The sequence below is a fragment of the Trachypithecus francoisi genome, unplaced genomic scaffold, assembly GCF_009764315.1.
Source record: "Trachypithecus francoisi isolate TF-2019V2 unplaced genomic scaffold, Tfra_2.0 Contig00676, whole genome shotgun sequence".
Taxonomy (NCBI): Eukaryota; Metazoa; Chordata; class Mammalia; order Primates; family Cercopithecidae; genus Trachypithecus; species Trachypithecus francoisi.
In genome coordinates, this window is record NW_022680814.1 from 3354 (window position 1) to 23017 (window position 19664).

A 19664-nucleotide genomic window follows, 5' to 3' on the forward strand; every position below is an offset into this window, starting at 1 on the left:
GGCTGGGCTCGAACTCCTGACCTCATGATCTGCCCACCTTGGCCTCCCAAAGTGTTGGGATTACAGGTGTGAGCCACCGTGCCCAGGCTAAAGTGCTTTGTTATCTAAGGTGTCTCTAGATTCAATAAACTCCCATCAGAATTCCAGTTACTTAAGGTAATAGAAAATATGGTTTTAAAATTTACATAAAACTACAATAAACTTTGAATAGCCAAAGCAATCTTGAAAGAAAAAAAAGGGCCAGGCATGGTGGCTCAAGCCTGTAATCCCACCACTTTGGGAGGCCAAGACGGGTGGATCACGAGGTCAGGTGATCGAGACCATCCTGGCTAACACGGTGAAACCCCGTCTCTACTAAAAAATACAAAAAACTAGCCAGGCGAGGTGGCAGGTGCCTGTAGTCCCAGCTACTCGGGAGGCCGAGGCAGGAGAATGGCGTGAACCTGGGAGGCGGAGCTTGCAGTGAGCTGAGATCCGGCCACTGCACTCCAGCCTGGGCGACAGAGCGAGACTCCATCTCAAAAAAAAAAAAAAAAAAAAGAAAGAAAGAAAACAAAAAAGCAGGATATCATACTGTATAATTTCAAACTATATTTCAAAACCATAGTAATAAAACAGCATGGAATGTGCAGAAAATTAGCAATAAATAAATAACAAATGAAACAGAAACTACTACTCCCACATATTCCAGCCATAATGCAAAAAGAGAAGTTAAAAAATAGTTTAATTAGCTGGGTGTGGTGGTGCATGCCTGTAATCCCAGCTACTCAGGAGGCTGAGGCAGGAGAATCACATGAATCTGGGAGGCACAGGTTGCTGTGAGCCAAGATTGCACCACTGCACTCTAGCCCTGGCGATAGTGTGAGATTCCATCTCAAAAAAAATAAATAAAATAAAAATAGTTTGACATAAAGTTTCTCAAAATTATGCAAATATCTGTGTGCTTCCAGAAACAATGGAAAGGCAGTCAGATTGTACAGTCTATTATATGCCACGTAAAGGACTTTGGTTCTCACTGTAAACTTAAAGTAATATTACCAAAGGGAAAGAAGAATTTTTAGAGATTTAATGAAGATAAAACAAAAGATGCTTCTATGTGAGAGGAAAAAAAATTTAAAAAAAGCAAAATAATAAAAAGAAACAGACACAATTTCCTTTGTAAAACAGCTTCCCAAATTACTTTAAAAACTGGCTTTTTTTTTTTTTTTAACTATAGATCTCTTATCAGTCTTGTCTATTGTATTTACTCTCACCTACCTGGGGGTTTGGCTACCATATCATGCGTCCTCACATTCCAAGGCTCTTTTTCTTGCTCCAGACAGGTGATCAGGTCTGGCTTTGAGACAGCAATACCTGTTTTATGAAAAATAACATGAATTTTGCTCATATTCTCCAATTACCAACTTAGTAATACTCTCAGTAAAGAGAATGTAATGGAATATTCTAGTAAATTAACCCCAAAATAATAATTTATAACAAATTTCTGAATATATTGGGAACAGTGGCTCATGCTTTTAATCCCAGCACTTTGGGAGGCTGAGGCAGGAGGATCACAGCGAGGTCAGGGGTTCGAGACCAGCCTGTCCAACATAGTGAAACTCTGTCTCTACTAAAAATACAAAAAAATTAGCCAGGTGCGGTGGCACATGCCTGTAGTCTCAGCTACTGAAGAGGCCGAGGCAGGAGAATCACTTGAACTCAGGAGGCGGAGGTTGTAGTCAGCTGAGACTGTGCCATTGCACTCCAGCCTGGGTGACACAGTGAGACTCTGTCTCCAAAAAAATAAAGAAAATTAAAAAAACAAAGAAAAATTTCTAAATATTTAAAAATATTTTAATTTTATAGGTTCTTAATTTAACTACCTTGTACTAATTCAAAAATTGGTGGTGGTAATGAAATTTTAAGATGTGGGCAATAATAAGTTGCAACTAAATTTCTAAAACTAACCCTAATCTAGAGTGAAGGAAACAAAACAGCTCAGAAAAGTGGAAAATAAACGTCAAAATAAAACATTTTGAAATTCTTTTCTACATGGACAAATCCTGAAGACAAACAAACAAACAAACAAAAAACCCATGATCTGAAAGTATAACATTTTTACAAAAATAAATAAAACCTATAGGGTATATCAGGAATTATGTATGAAGGTTATCCTCACCCAGGAAGACCAGGTTTCTGTAGTTATCTAACATCACATGTCTATATAATTCCGCTGTTCAATGTCCAGACATTGGAACTCCTCCAGAGAAAATTCTATGGCCACATCTCTAAATGTCAATGCTTCCTGAAAAACACAAACACACATATTTACCAAGTGGCCATGGGCAGAATTTTAAATTTGACTCAAGGTGAAATAAGAGTAAAGATAACTGGGTCTTACTTATAGGGGTGACTGAAATTATCTAATAACTTTCAACACAGAAATATTCTCTCATGTATACTCTAACTCCGAGAAAAGAGAGTGGCATAAGATCCAAAATATCAGTGTGCATATACTTTTTCCAGATGATGAAGTAGGACATGAACAGTAACATGTACATTTTTGAGTGCTGTATTTACATAATACAGAAAGAGTTGTGCAAACTTTTCAGATGGAAAAGTCATACTGAGTTAGAAGGTACTGCACAAATTTTAATGTGTATAATAAACTAAAGATCTTGTTAATGCAGTCTGTGACAGAAGGTCTGGAATAAAGCCTGAGTTTCTGGATCTTGGTGCGGTGGCTCATGCCTGTAATCCTAGCACTTTGGGAGGCTGAGGCAGGTGGATCACCTGAGGTCGGGAGTTCAGGACCAGCCTGACCAACATGGAGAAACCCCGTCTCTACTAAAAACACAAAATTAGCCAGGCATGGTGGAGCATGCCTGTAATTCCAGGTACTCAGGAAGGCTGAGGCAGGCAAATCACTTGAATGTGGGAAGCAGAGGTTGTGGTGAGCCAAGATTGTGCCCTTGTACTACAGCCTGGGCAACAAGTGTGAAACTCTGTCTGAAAAACAAACAAACAAAAAACAAGATCACCAGGGATGCCAATATTTATGGCCTAAGAAGGCTATTTTTTCAAACATGGAGTAATTGGAAGAGTCTATGGTCTTTTTCTCCAGTTTTTCTGGCCTGCAACAAACATTAGAGCTTTCATTTTCTAAGGCAGATAAAGGCAAAGGAAACATGAGAAAGAAGGGCAGCTGCCAGATTAAATGCGATGGTACATCACATCAGCTGCATAAAGAAACTTACTAATGAAGAGAGAAATAATGAGCTCCTTATTGAAGAAATCTGTCAGAGAGCTTCATTAATCAAGTGAGTTATTAATATCAACTGGACTAAGACAATTTTTATGATGTGCTGATGCACACAGGACACAGCATCACTGTGGTAATACTGGCCCTCCAAAAGTAAACTACAGCCTGAATTTAACTATAAAGAAACATCAGTTTTATGCAAAGTTCAAAATACAGATATCTCCCATGTTCTATAATTGTTAATAGTTAATAGTTATTTTAAATAGTCTTTCTTTAGCACTCTGGAGAACAAGTATCTCCTAATAATTTTTTTTCAGAACTTACTGGGTAATAAATGCCATCCTGTTTAAATAAGCATTTTCTTAATCCTTTTCTACATAGGGCTGATGGAGAACACAGACAGAACCTCAATATTACATGGTCTTTATTTTTATGAAGAACCCAGCTTTTCCCCAATAGGAATCTTGAGCATCCACACCGTCCCACGTTAAAAAACCACAAAGGGAACATTTTTAATATTACAGATTATAAATTCATGGTGAGAATACTGCATGGCATATAAGAATCCATGAAGTACAGAATGTAGAGAAGGCTCTGGTACATAGGAAAGATATACTTTTCAGAGATCCTTGACTATTATAAGAATTTTAAAACGTAGTTATAACAAATTCATTTAAGAGAAAAAACACAAGTGGAGAATTAGTTTTGCAAGTACTAAAGGCATGGCATTCTAGCAGGCAGAATGGACAGAACTCTTACTCCGAGGCATGTTTAGCTGAAAAAAAATCCATTCTTTATCTTCTCCTCTTTCTCTGGAATTTCTTCTCAGATGAGATTTCTGAAAAAAATTACATCTGCATCTGGAGAATATGCCTTGAAAGATGTAAGCACCACATCTTTACCTGCTACCACCACACTCGTAGGCAGGACCAATACAGAAAAATTCTACCCATTTCTGTCCTTTATAACAGAAGATAATCAGGAACAACAAGCTGCTCCACAGATGTAAAAATACAAGTTTCTCCTTTCCTGTCCTCAGGTGTCCTCCCCTGACAAAGACAACAGCAATTTCTGCTACAGTAATAAAAATGTGGGCCACACTGCCCGGTTCCTAAGAAACCCAAACAGAACAGGTTCTGGGACCACCTGTTAATGCAAAGGTGAGAATTAATTATCATAAATGTATCTTGAACCCTCATATTTGATTCTGGCCTCAACTTTGAGTCACATGATTCTAATTAGAAGCCTGGGATTATAACCATTTAAGCATTGCCTCCCCAGCTTTAACAAGATTACAAATCACTTGGTAACTTTGACCCTATTCTATGAAATGTGATTCTGCAGGTTTTGAAAGGGTACATGAATGGGTGTTATAAACAAGTTTTCTATCAATGCTGATGTTTCTCCACCTGGGGTCATTATTAGCATTAGTTAGAGCAAGCAGGCACAGCTCCAAGTTCCTTACACTTAGCAGTCTTGTGACAACACAAATACTTTTGGTATAAATAAGGACAACCAATCTCCACCTTAAAGTATTATAATCTTTGCCAGCTTTAAGTTTACAGAAGAAACAAAGCAACAATGTTTTTTGTTTGTTTTTTTGTTTTTGAATTTAGAAAGCAACAATGTTTAAATCTGCATTTAGAAAACAACATGTACACATGTAGTAATGCAATGTTTATTATTCAAGTACTACATGCTCAATAAGATGCTGCAGGGCACTGTGATAGCACATTACAGGATTTAATCTTAATAACACACTGTGTATTGATACCAAGTGTTCAATAATTCCCAGTATTTAGAAAAATGACCCAGATTTTTTTTCTGTTTCACTGTCATTGACCTTTTTAAAAAATGTGTAGAATAAAAGCTAAACATAAACAGATGAGAGGAATAGAGAAATGAAGAGTATAATATAACTTACAGGAATTTTTATTGTGTTTATATTTACTTCTTGTGGCTTGGGGAGCAACTACTAGCTCTGCAGGAATGGAAAACAAGTTGCTAAATAAAATGTCTCTGCAAGCACTGGTTTTTTATTTGTTTATTTTTTATTTTTTATTTTTTATTTTTTGAGACAGAGTCTCGCTCTGTTGCCCAGGATGGACTGCAGTGGCGCGATCTGGGCTCACTGCAAGCTCCACCTCCCGGGTTCACGCCATTCTCCTGCCTCAGCCTCCCGAGTAGCTGGGACTACAGGCGTCCGCCACCTCGCCCGGCTAGTTTTTTTGTTTTTAGTAGAGATGGGGTTTCACCGTGTTAGCCAGGATGGTCTCGATCTGCTGACCTCGTGATCCGCCCGTCTCGGCCTCCCAAAGTGCTGGGATTACAGGCTTGAGCCACCGCGCCCGGCCCAGCACTGGTTTTAATAATTTTAAAAAGACCCTAAAATTCATGCTTTATATTTCTCATGTATCTGCTTTTCTGTTTCAGAAAATTGTGAGCACCAGCTCTAAAAGTGGAACAGGATTCATCACCCAAAACTGATCTTTTCTAATCAGTTCTGTGAGGTGAGACTCCAGGGTAGGGCCAGACCTAAATAAGGCCTTCAAAAGGGGTGAATCTGAACAGGACTGGGACAGGGAGTGGACCCTAGCAAGAATTTGGTTCTCTACGCCAATGGGGGTATTTCCAGTTTTGTTTATCCTAAGCTTACCTAAGAGAAATTTGTATCTCAGAGTTTGTGTAATTTAAACCTTTTATAGCCACTTCCCTGTCAATTTTATAACATATACTAATAGCCATTTAAACAAATCATTTAAGATTTCCTAAGATAATTTTATTAAAATATGAATATGTATTTTTAGCAAGGTAAAAGAAATACAAATAATAATAACAACCCTTCTGTTCATAAATAGTCTTTCAGGTAAAAACACCAAAAGTCACAACAATATAAAGAACGTGGCCAAAATAAAGCCTAAGTTTTTTTTGCACACATTTATTTACCTACCATATGATGCATAATTCAACCTTTTATTCAGTTGCTAGTTTTATTAGTCTGTTCTCACGCTGCTGATAAAGACATACTGGAGACTGGGAAGAGAAAGAGATTTATGAACTTACAGTTTATGTGGCTGGGGAGGCCTCACAATCATGGCAAAAGACAAGGAAAAGCAAGTCACATTTTACATGGATAGCGGGAGGCAAAGAGAGAGCTTGTGCAGGAAAACTCCCATTTTTACAACCATCATATATTCTGAAATCCATTCACAATCAGAAGAACAATGCAGGGAAGACCCACTCCCATAATTGAAACATCTCCCACTGTGTTTTTACCATGGCTTGTGAGAATTACAATTCAAGATGAGATTTGGGTGGGACACAGCCAAACCATATCATTCCACCCCGGACCCTCCCAAATCTAATGTCTTTACATTGCAAAACCAATCATACCTTCCCAACAGTCCCCCAAAGTTTTAACTCATTTCAGCATCAACTCAGTCCACAGTTCAACATCTTTTTTTTTTTTTTGAGATGGAGTCTCACTCTGTCACCCAGGCTGGAGTGCAGTGGTCGGATCTCAGCTCACTGCAAGCTCCGCCCCCCGGGTTTACGCCATTCTCCGGCCTCAGCCTCCCGAGTAGCTGGGACTACAGGCGCCCGCCACCTTGCCCGGCTCGTTTTTTGTTTTTTTTTTTTTTTTTTTTTAGTAGAAATGGGGTTTCACCGTGTTAGCCAGGATGGTCTCGATCTCCTGACCTCGTGATCCGCCCGTCTTGGCCTCCCAAAGTGCTGGGATTACAGGCTTGAGCCACCGCACCCGGCCAACACAGTTCAACATCTTATCTGAAACAAGGTAAGTCCCTTCTGCCTATGAGCTGGTAAAATTAAAAGCAAGTTAGTCATTTCCCTGATAAAATGGGGGTACAAGCATTGGGTAAATACAGTCATTCCATAGGGGAGAAATTGGCCAAAACAAAAAAAGTGGCTACTGGCCCCATGCAAGTCCAAAATCAAGCAAGGCAGTCAAATCTTAAAGCTCCTTTGACTCCATGTCTCGCATTCGGTCATGATGATGCAAAAGCTAGGTTCCCATCATCTTGAGCAGCTTCACCCCTGTGGTTCTGCAGGGTACAGACTCTCTCCTGGCTGCTTTCATGGGCTGGTGTTGAGTGTCTGTGGCTTCTCTGGGCACATGAAGCAAGCTGTCAGTGGATCTACCATTCTGAAATCTGGAGGACAATGGCCCTCTTCTCACAGCTCCACTAGGCAGTGCCCCAGTAAGGACTCTGTGTGGGGGCTCCAACACCACATTTTTTCTGTACAACCCTAGCAGATAGTTCTCATGAGGACTTCACCCCTGCAGCAACCTTCTGCTTGGACATCCAGGGGTTTCTGTATATCTCTGAAATCTAGGTGGAGGGTGCCAAACCTAAATTCTTGACTTCCACGAACCCACAGGCTCAATACCATATGGAAGATGCCAAGGCTTGGGGCTTCCATCCTCTAAAGCATTTATGCTTCCTGGGAACAAATAAAAAACAGCTGACAAATGGATCTACTCTTTTTCTGAGAAAAATGGAGCAGCGCCACATACAGGCAATGCCAGTCTGTGTGGTGTAATGCCATACTGTGTTCCCCAAGATAGTGGTCCATTATTGTGCACTCACCATACTCGGAAGTCCAAATTTTATTCTTCTTTAAAGTAGCCTCGGCCGGGCGCGGTGGCTCAAGCCTGTAATCCCAGCACTTTGGGAGGCCGAGACGGGCGGATCACGAGGTCAGGAGATCGAGACCATCCTGGCTAACATGGTGAAACCCCGTCTCTACTAAAAATACAAAAAACTAGCCGGGCGAGGTGGCGGGCGCCTGTAGTCCCAGCTACTGGGGAGGCTGAGGCAGGAGAATGGCATGAACCCAGGAGGCGGAGCTTGCAGTGAGCCGAGATTGCGCCACTGCACTCCAGTCTGGGCGACAGAGCGAGACTCTGCCTCAAAAAAAAAAAAAAAAAAAAAAAAAAAAAAAAAAAGTAGCCTCTATAACTGCATTTAGTTTATAAATAGTATTCCAATCTTATTTACCTTTAAATAATTTCTGAAGTTTAACCTTTTCAGAATGCATTGTTCAAAAAAGATAAAGATTGCCTTTATTGAATTTTTTAAAATTTTTTTTTAAAAAAGCATTATATACCACCTTTGTTCATTCATGTATAACAGTAAAGCATCTTAATCAGACTTATTTTTAACTACTGAATATTTCTTACAAGTTTTGGGACAGATTTTACGTAATCTTTATGAATTCTGAAGAAAAGCAAATGCATTAGTATGTTTGCCTTAAACTTGTAGACTAAACCAATTACTGTAAAATAAACAGCCATAACCGTGAGAGTTTTTAACTCTGTGGTCATTGTATCACTCTTTAACATTTGGAGTAGCTATAATAAATCTACTCCTATATTATGCTTTAAAAAACCCAATAACAAAAAAACTATCATCCTGTATTTGGGTGTGTTGTATTTATTTTTATCCTGTATCACCAAGCATTTCCAAGAATAATAATTAGTTTTACCCTCTTATCCTCTAAATTTCATTTGGTATCTCTTAAAAGAGGCATTATTCTTAACAACTTTAACAAAACCTATCCTGCAGAACACAGACTGGCATACACAGCTCAACTGAGACCTGCCTTGCTTAGAAATTTCTTCTGCCAGATAACCTAAATCATCTCTCTCAAGTTTGAAGTTTCACAAATCTCTAGGGAAGGGGCAAAATAACACCAGTCTCTTTGCTAAAACATAGGAAAAGTCACCTTTGCTCCAATTCTCAGTGAGTTCCTCATGTCCATCTGAAACCATTTCAGCCTGGATTTTATTTTCCATATCATTATCAGCATTTTGGTCAAAGCCATTCAACAAGTCTCTAGGGAGTTCCACACTTTCACACATTTTCCTGTCCTCTGAGACCTCTGAACTGCTCCAATCTCTGCCCGTTACCCAGTTCCAAAGTCACATGCACATTTTCAGGTATCTTTTCATCAATGTCCCACTCTACTGGTAAAAATTTTTTGCACCAGTCTGTTCTCACACTGTTGATATAAACACACCAGAGACTGGGAGGAAAAGAGATTTAATGGACTTAAACAATACCACATGGCTGGGGAGGCCTCACAATCATGGCAGAAGGCAAGGAGAAGCAAGTCATATCTTACATGGATGGTGGCAAGCAAAATCAGAGCTTGTACAGGGAAACTCCCATTTTCAAAATCATCAGATCTTGTGAAACTCATTCACTGTCATGAGAACAGTGCAGGAAAGACCTGCTGTCATAATTTAATCACCTCCCTCTGGGTTCCTACCACAACATGTAGAAACTGTGGGAGTTACAATTTAAGATGAGGTTTGGGTGGTGACACAGCCAAGCCATATCACTAGCCTAGACTAAAAGTTTCTGTATGGTAAGAACCCCATAACTGCTCTACCTATTTTTCTAATGATAATATGAAATGAAAGCAATCAGTTTCTCTGTTTTGGTTTCCAGACCTCTTTTTCACCCAAGTACAAGAAAACTGGGGAAACTGTCATTTGAGTACCAGCAAAAATTATCTCTTGTATGAGGGAGGAACAAATATAGAATGACTTATTTCTTTTACACTGAGAAACAAGTAGAATGAACCACTCTTGTCAGCCTGATAAAATTCTGCTTTGGATATTCCCAAATGTTTCAAAGATGGCTAGGTAATTGTGAGAGGGCTCCCAGTTACCCCAATGATAAGCCAGGCAGGAGAGACAGGCTGATTCTAAATAAAAAAAATGGAACTGCTTTGGTGGAGCTCCAGAACCTGGATCACCTGTCCAGATTCTAGCTCTTGAGTAACAGGAAGGACAAGAATACTCTACTCAAGTCTTGCATTTTACCGGTAGGTATAGTTGTGGTTATAGCTCTGGATACTTTCTGGCCTTGATCTTTCACTCCTAAGATGCTTGTTTACATTTACAGATTTGGCCATCAGATTCTATTTACTCTCGGAACCTCTCACAGGATGTAAAACATGTAGCAGGTCACCGAACTAGATGTGAAGAGCTCAAAAAGCCACGTTGTCAAAGGGAGGTTTCCAGATGTCTGTGTTGACATTTCACAATGCAGAAAATGCCTCCAATTAGTTTTCTGTACATATTCAATCCAAAGTCTTGGCCTGTCTTGTAACTACCAGGCAGAGGACAGAACTTATGTGCAGATTCTGGGTGGGATTAACCTCACTCTGCATTTTTGGGTGTTACAGCAAGTAAAGTACAATTAAAAGAGAGGTCCCCTCACAGAAGCTACTCTTCTAGATAATAGTTTACAGAAATGGAAAAACAGATGACACAACACGAATATAAGTAGACAGTTTATTTGGACCAAGCTTGAGGATTTTAACCTGGGACCAAAGATTCTAGTTGTCTGAAATCTATACAGGTACAAGTGAATTTGTGGCTGGGGTGATGGCTTACACCTGTAATCCCAGCACTTTAGGAGGCTGAGCCAGGTGGATCACTTGAGGTCACAAGTTCATAACCAGCCTGGTCAATGTGGTGAAATTCTGGTAGTTCTAGACAGTATGTGGGAAATAATAAAATAAAAACTTTCTCCAGCCCCAGAGAAACTCCACAATGTTAGAACAGAAAGTATACTGTTTTATTATGAAATTAAACCAGAATGGGACATGCATCACAGTGAATCTGCTTACGAGATTTGAAAGACAGAGAGAGAATAACCATAACTAGTCCAAAAGTAGAAGAATTTACAGCATGATGTCATGTATAGTTCATCCTAAATTCACTGGTAATTAGGGAGGCTATCCATGTATGCTAATTGGTTATGCAATGACAAAATAAACTTTTTACATTTTCACAACAGGAGGTAATTTTGCAACTTGAAGCCAGGTCCCTGCTGATAAGATAGGCTCTCACTCTCCTACTGAAATTGCTGAATAGGGTGTTATGGTTTTGGCTATATTCATTTTAAAGCAATGGCTCTTTACTCCCCAAGGAATGGGTTCGAGCACACTGTTTGCGTTCTCCTGATGGCCAGTGTCCTCTCTTTATGCCTACCAACTTCCATTGAAACACAGTCCACAACACACAGCTCAAAGCTGCTAGCTCACATCTTACATGAACCCCGATGCCACAGCAGCATTCTAGTGTCACATCAGAGAGTGAAGCTTGGGCTGCAGGGAAAACAGCCTGCAGGGCTCCTTCACAATTTACTCTCAGAAGAACTGCACCTTCACAGTAATGGGAATGGGAGCAGTATTTCAGCCTCAGTTTCTATTTATAATGGTGACATTAAAAAAAAATACTGCTAGATTTCCAGCATGAATCCAGATAGAGATAGCTCCAAGAATTCTCCCTATGACAACCCATCTCATTCACAGAGACCATGGGATACTAACAGGGCTTCTGAAACAGACACTCAAAGCACTGGAGAGAAAAACAGCTCTCAATCTAGCAAGATTACATTGAAAGAAAAAATAAGTTAAAAGCATCTTCAAGAAAAAACTCAGATCAGATGTAAGACTAATAAACTTGGTCAGAAGATAGTCCCCCAAAAGGAATTTTTTTTGAAACTCTCAAAATGCACAGCTACTCTCAGCATGTCAGCATGAGAAACATGAGCATTATGAGAAAAAAAAAAAAAAAAGGCATGCTCTCAGCAGAATTTTATAAGGTTTCTTTTTCATGTCTGCTGCTCTCCCATCTCCTAACCAGTGAATTGGGATCTATATTGGAATACATCTGACAATTTTCACCAGCAATTTTGATGAAAAACTGGAATCTGACTTTGTTATACAATGGAACATATTTGAGCTTGCAACATAGCTAACTGAAGAGTTATTATGGTTTTGGGCGGTCACATCGCCCATCACGTTTATTTGTCCTGTAATAGCAGCATTTGAATTTAGTGAAAGACACTAAAACCACACTTACCTATAATTATCCCTATTGGATAAATTAATAAGCATGCCAAACTAATATCTGCTGTAACAATTTTGTAGTGAATTTTCTTTGGATATTAGCTATAAATATCTAAGTATAAATAATTTTAGCTGGGCACAGTGGCTCAAGCCTGTAATCCCAGCACTTTGGGAGGCTGAGACGGGCGGATCACGAAGTCAGGAGATCGAGACCACCCTGGCTAACACGGTGAAACCCCGTCTCTACTAAAAATGCAAAAAATTAGCTGGGTGTGGTGGCAGGCACCTGTAGTCCCAGCTACTTGGGAGGCTGAGGCAGGAGAATGGCGTAAACCCGGGAGGCGCAGCTTGCAGTGAGCCTGGGTGACTGAGTGAGACTCCGTCTCAAAAAAAAAAAAAAAAAAAAACTAGCCAGGTGAGGTGGTGGGCGCTTGTAGTCCCAGCTACTCAGGAGGCTGAGGCAGGAGAATGGCCTCAACCCGGGAGGTGGAGCTTGCAGTAAGCTGAGATCTGGCCACTGCACTCCAGCCTGGGCGACAGAGCGAGACTCCATCTCAAAAATAATAATAATAATAATAATAATACTTTTAAAGTACTTGTCATAATGTATGTAGAACTTTAAAAATATCTATAACCATAATTCAGTTAAAACACTTTATATTTCAAGAGTATAAATAACAATATTAAAATGACTAATTAAGGGATTTATTCAAATATTGTGGCCTTCTATTCATACTATTGTACAAAATGTTTTTAATTTATGTGAATGCAAGTTGTCTACAAACACTACACCTAACTATACTAATTGTACTGAAGTAACAGAAACCAAGGTACACCTACAGACTCCACTATTTAGTGAATAAACTGAACTGTTCTTGCCTTTGCAGTGTAAGTATTTCAGTCTGCAAATATGAGATAATTACCTTGGATAATCAGTTTTGCGTCAAAAAAATTTACTCAGTATCCTTTTTATTCTTTATCATTCTGTGTTGCAAAATTTAATCTTATCTTTGTGCTCAACTTTTGTATGCTCTTAAAGTAAGCTTTAAACAGCCAGGTGTGGTGGCTCATGCTTGTAATCTCAGCACTTTGGGAGGCCAAGGCGGGTGGATTACCTGAGGTCAGGAGTTCGGGACTAGCCTGGCCAGCATGGAAAAACCCCATCTCTACTAAAAATACAAAATATTAGTCGAGAGTGGTGGCAGGAGCCTCTAATCCCAGCTACTTGAATGGCTGAGGCAGGAAAATCACTTGAACTGAGAGGTTGCAGGGAGCTGAGATCATGCCACTGTATTCCAGCCTGGGTGACAAGAGTGAAACTCTGTCTAAACAAAAAAGCTTTAAACAAATTTGTGTCTACTTTAAAAGACTAAAAAACAAACAAAAAACAAAACAAAACAAGGCAAAACAAAAAAACCTTTGCCAAAGCAAAAACAAAGTAATGGTTCTGAGGTCCTAGATGAAGACAATTCTGAGTCAGAAAGAATAACAAAAGGTTTATATAGCTGTTACTATGATTTACATATATTTCCAAGAAGCAGAGAAAACTATCTACGTGTAATCTAAATGTTTTTTAAAAAGAGAGATGAAAAAATATCTTCCCTTACTTTCAGGTAAGAGAATAAAGCCTCTTATATTTAATGTGTATTTTTTTCTACAACAGCCAAGTCTCTGGACATGTTCTTGAACACTGGACATCTGAATTTCAGTAGACACAGGATGCAGACATCTAGCCTTGGGCATACTGTGTGCACTTGAAGGAATGTTTCTGAAAAAAAAGCAGACAGAAAAAGATGTTATTAAAAATCCATGCATGCACATGAATAAAACGAGTTCTGCTGGGCATGGCAGCTCATGCCTGTAATCCCAGCACTTTGAGAGGCTGAAGCAGGTGGATCATGAGGTCAGGAGTTCAAGACCAGCCTGACCAACATGATGAAACCTGGTCTCTACTAAAAATACAAAAATTAGCCGGTCATGGTGGCACACTTCTGTAATTCCAGCTGCTCAGGAGGCTGAAGCAGCAGGAGAATCTCTTGAACTCAGGAGGCGGAGGTTGCAGTGAGCTGAGATCATGCCACTATAATCTAGGCTGGGTGACAGAGTGAGACTCCATCACACACACAAAAGTTCTTAGAGAACTATGAAGAGACTTAGATTCTGACTCCTAAGACATCCCAAAGACACTATTAGACAGATCATCGAGGCAGAAAATTAACGAAGATATCAGAACTAAACGCTTGAAAAAAACAGTCCTAATAGACATCTACAACACTCTCCATCTGACATCAACACAGCATACATTCTTCTCACCACCACGTGTCAAATACTTTAAAACTGACCACACAATCAGAAATAAAACAATTATCACTAAACTTAATAATCCCCAAATCATACCAAACATATTCTTAGGCCACAGCTTGATAAATATATAATTCAACACAAAGAAAACTACTTGAAATTATATAATTACATGGAAATTAAACAATCTGCATGTGAATGACTTTTGAACAAATAATTAAATTAAGGTAGAAATTAAATTTTTTGAAACAGATGGGAACAAAGATACAACATACTAGAATCTTGACAACATGGCTAAGGCAGTGGTAAGAGGGAAATCTATAGCACTTTTTGATGCTCACATCAGAAAGTTAGAAAGATGTCAATATAATGACCTAACATCATAAATAAAAGAATGAAAGAAACAAGAGAAAACCAATTCCTAAGCTAGCAGAAGACAAGAAGATCTGAACTGAAGGAGATTTAGACATGAAAAGTCATACAAATAAGAAATCTATTGAGTTAAATCTTTTGAAAAAGTAAGATAAATCACTAATAAGATTAGTGAAAAAATAAGATCCAAATAAACACAATTAGAAATGACAAAAGGGACATTACCACTGACCCCACAAAAATATGAATAAGTATTGAGGTCTACTATAAACATCTCTATGCAAACTAGAAAATTAAAAAAAAAAAAAAAAGGATAAATTTCTGGAAAAATCCATCTTCCCATAACTGAACAAAAACAACAAAACACATCAGTGAGTAGACCAATAACAAGCTCTAAAATTGAAATAGTAGTAAACAGCCTACCAACCAAAAGAAAGCCCAGGACTGGCCAGGTATGCTGGCTCACGCCTGTAATCCCAGCACTTTGGGAAGCAGAGGTGGTAGGATCACCTGAGGTTAGGAGTTCGAGACCAGCCTGGCCAATGTTGTGAAATACTGTCTCTACTACAAATACAAAACTTAGCCAGGCATGGTGGCACTGGCCTGCAGTCCTGGCTACTCAGGAGGTTGAGGCAGGAGAACTGCTTGAACCTGGGAGGCAGAGGCTGCAGTGAGCTGAAATCCCACCACTGCACTTCAGCCTGGGCAACAGAGCGAGACTCCATCTGGGAAAAAAAGAAAGAAAGAAAATCCAGGACCAGACAGATTCACAGCGGAATTCTAACAAATGTACAAAGAAAAACCAGTATTATATCTTAGAAAACTATTTTAAAAAATTGAGAAGGGACTCCTCCCCAACTCATTATATAAAAACAGCATCATTTTATTTATTTATTTATTTATTTATTTATTGAAATGGAGTCTCATTCTGTTGCCAGGCTGGAGTGCAGTGGCATGATCTCGGCTCACTGCAACCTCCACCTCCAAGGTTCAAGCAATTCACCCGCCTCAGCCTCCTGAGTAGCTGGGATTATAGGCATGTGCCATCACACCCAGCTACTTTTTGTATTTTTAGTAGAGACAGGGTTTCACCATGTTGGTCAAGATAGTCTGCATCTCTTGACCTCGTGATCCATGCACCTCAGCCTCCCAAAGTGCTGGGATTACATGCGTGAGTCACTGCTCCCAGGAACAGCATCATTCTAATACCAAAATCTGGCAGAGATAAAACAAAAAAAGAAAACTTCAGGCTAATATCCTTGATGAACATTGATGTAAAAATCTTCAACAAAATACTAGCAAACCAAATCCAGCAGCACATTAAAAAGCTAATTCACTATGATCAAGTAGGTTGTATCCCTGGCATGCAAGGTTTGTTCAACAGACACAAATCAATATGTGTGATTAATCAGATAAACAAACTACAGATAAAAACCACAAAATTATTTCAATAGATACAGAAAACGTTTTCAATAAAAGTTAATATCCTTCATGTTTAAAACCCTTAACAAACGTGGCATTGAAAATAAATAGTTCAAAATAATGAGTTATCTATGACAAACCCACAGCCAACATACTGAATGGACACAAGCTGGAAGCATTCCTTCTTGAAAACTGGCACAAGACAAGAATGCCTTCTCTCACCCCTACTACTCAACATAAAATTGGAAGTCCTGGCCAGAGCATTTAGGCAAGGGAAAGAAATAAAATACATCCAAACAGGAAGAGAGGAAATCAAACAATCTGTTTGCAGATGATTCTTTTTCTTTTTATAAAATTTAGCATTAAACTCAGAAATTAAGGTAACAGGATATAGAACAGAGATACTGACTGTCACAAATTTACCCTGCAAAAATAACAACTGATGTTTTCATACATCTTGTAACTCACCCATTATCTACAATATTTTCTTATAAAAATGTATGCCCTTTCTTTTTTTTTTGAGACAGAGTCTTGCTCTGTCGCCCAGGCTAGAGTGCAGTGGCGCGATCTGGGCTCACTGCAAGCACCGCCTCCCGGGTTCATGCCATTCTCCTGCCTCAGCCTCCTGAGTAGCTGGGACTACAGGCACCCACCACTAAGCCCGGCTAATTTTTTTGTAATCTTAGTAGAGAGGGGGTTTCACTGTGTTAGCCAGGATGCTCTCGATCTCTTGACCTCGTGATCTGCCCGCCTCAGCCTCCCAAAGTGCTGGGATTACAGATGTGAGCCACTGCTCCCAGCAAAATGTATGCACTTTCTACAGCCAAAATGGCATAGAGATTTTACCTATTCTTTTATTTGGTAGCATTCTAAAGCTAAGTCTTGAAATTCTATTTGAAACCACCCAGCCCACCCCTCCAACAAAAAAAAAAAAAAAAGAAAAAGAAAAACCCTACAGAAAAGAGAAACGTAAACAAGAATTTCAAACAAACAAATGGACTGGATGATGAATTATTTTCGAAACTCACCTCTTTTGTGCCCTCTCAGGAGACACTGCAGTATGTCCCCCTAAGTGCCCCAAGTGCATTTTACTTTGCAAGATTTTTTGCTCCATCTCACTGGGGTCAGGTTACTTTTGTTTTTTATTTTTTGTCTTTTAGGATACTATTTTTTCCATGAATCTCAGAGAATCCAAAGGGCAGAAATCATTTCTGCTTTTCCCTCAATAACAGCATAAGATTTGCTGACCCGCAATGTGTCTCTTAAGAAAGGGAAGCTAGATTGGGTGAAGACAATCTTAATGTCTCAAGTGGTTAGCTTTTCTTTTTTTTTTTTGAGACGGAGTCTCCCTCTGTTGCCCAGGCTGGAGTGCAGTGGCGGGATCCCAGCTCACTGCAAGCTCCGCCTCCCGGGTTTACGCCATTCTCCTGCCTCAGCCTCCCGAGTAGCTGGGACTACAGGTGCCCGCCACCTCGCCCGGCTAGTTTTTTGTATTTTTTAGTAGAGACGGGGTTTCACCATGTTAGCCGGGATGGTCTCGATCTCACCTCGTGATCCGCCCGTCTCGGCCTCCCAAAGTGCTGGGATTACAGGCTTGAGCCACCGCGCCCGGCAGTGGTTAGCTTTTCAAAGCAAGAGTACACCAGGAGATTCCTCTTAGCCCCAGGGCATCCACTTGTTCTCCTGAGAGACTGCACTTCATACCTCTTGTTGTCCTGTGAGAGAAAATGACCCAGAAGCTAAAAATCATCAAACAATCTAGCAGACATAGCCATGGTGTGTACCCTGGTTTATTCACAGCCAGTACTGAAAATCAGGACCAGGAAAAAACTGAAAGGTGGCTGAGGATACATCATCCCATAAAGATTAAAAAACAAAAACAAAAAAAAACTTGACCCCTAAACATTTTCATAAAATCTCTGTGCAGGAAGACAAAAGAAAAAGGCACAAAGACTTTTTTACGATACAGTGTCAGGGAATTATTTTTTGGTTTATTTTCTAGGGCAATAGTTACAAACAGAAAGCAAATCTTTTTAAATGTCCCACCCAATGGTTTGTCAAAAAATAAAATATAGTATCAAAAGTCTACACTAAAGGATAAATAGTTAATAATGTGAATTAGGGAAGGAAAGTTGGTATTTGGGATAATCAGAAGAAATTGGAAATTTAGTATTTTACTGCAAGCCAGAGTTAGGCTGGAGGAATGGGGGTTGAGTGGTAGACTTGGGTACCCTCATGTTTTTTTCATGTTGAGAAGCATGAAAAAAAAATGCAGAAGTTCAGTACCCTGTAGAGTGTGAAAATAGTTAAGTAACAGGCAATTTGAGGTATGTGGCTGCGATGCCTGGATTCCTACTTTAAAAAATATATATAAAACTCAAATGTATTTTTTTGTAAATTACTACATTGGGGGAAACAAAATTTAGGCGTAACAAACTATAAACTGCCTATTAAGCTCTGATTACATAATCAGAAAATGTGTACCCCATAAGGTGCAAATTTAGAAACTATGTAACTGTAACTAACCGATTTTTGAATTTGGGTTTCCGCATTATGCATCTTCTAAGTCTTTCCTTCAAGCCCGTCCCATGGATAACAACCACACCCCATAGCTGAGTGCTCTACAATTTTAGAATCATTCTTAATTAAATTCGTTAACATTTTGGCGGTGACTCCCATAAATTTTTAACAGAAGGAAAGAGGAATTGGCAACGCCTTGGATCAAAGCTCTTCCTTCATGAACCCGCTTCCCGAGTCAGGATTCTGCCCTGACGATCCTTCCTGGTCCCTGCACAATCTGAGAGAGACGCGGTGCTGCGGGTGCAGAGCTGCCCAGAGAGGGCTCCAGGCCAGGGCACACATTGCAGGAAAGAGACAGGACGCCCGGGCCTGGCCGTCACCGTAGCCGCCATCTTATGGCTGAAGGGGACTGAGGTCGAGCTGGGCAAGAACTCCGGGCGCCGATTGTGAAGCTGACTGCGGGGAGGCCTGAGTCCCAACACAGCCACTTCCCACCGGTTCCAACCAGCCCCGTTCCCAATCTCAGGATGTCGGATCCGCATTCTTACCATTTCTAGGCCTCCAGGGTCCCCTGACATCTTCGCTGTGGATCTCCCAATACCCGCAGTTCGCAGGGCCACAGAGGCTGGACCTCTAGCAGCAGACAACATAAAGCAGAGGGACTAGACCTGCAGCTTCCGCGGAAGCGAGAGCCGCGCCAAATCCCGGAAGCCGCCCTGTCTGCTCCAGCTGCGTGCCTGATTGGATGGTCCCCAGCCCAGCGCCCCTGATTGGATAACGTTCAAGGCCCCGCCCCCTCCAGCCCTGAGTGACAGAAGATGTGACCAGATGCTGGGCTGAATGAAGAGCGAGAGGGTAGGCTGCCCCCTTCCAGGCAGAGCTTCCTCCCTGAACTGAGCCAGGCCCACTCCATTTC

The 19664-nt window shown here is 40.2% G+C and overlaps 1 pseudogene; it reads right to left on the minus strand.

Annotated features, from left to right (window-relative positions):
• Positions 1 to 298: 298 nt before the first annotated feature.
• LOC117087664 lies at positions 299 to 19326 on the minus strand (annotated as a pseudogene).
• Between the last annotated feature and the right edge of the window lie 338 nt (positions 19327 to 19664).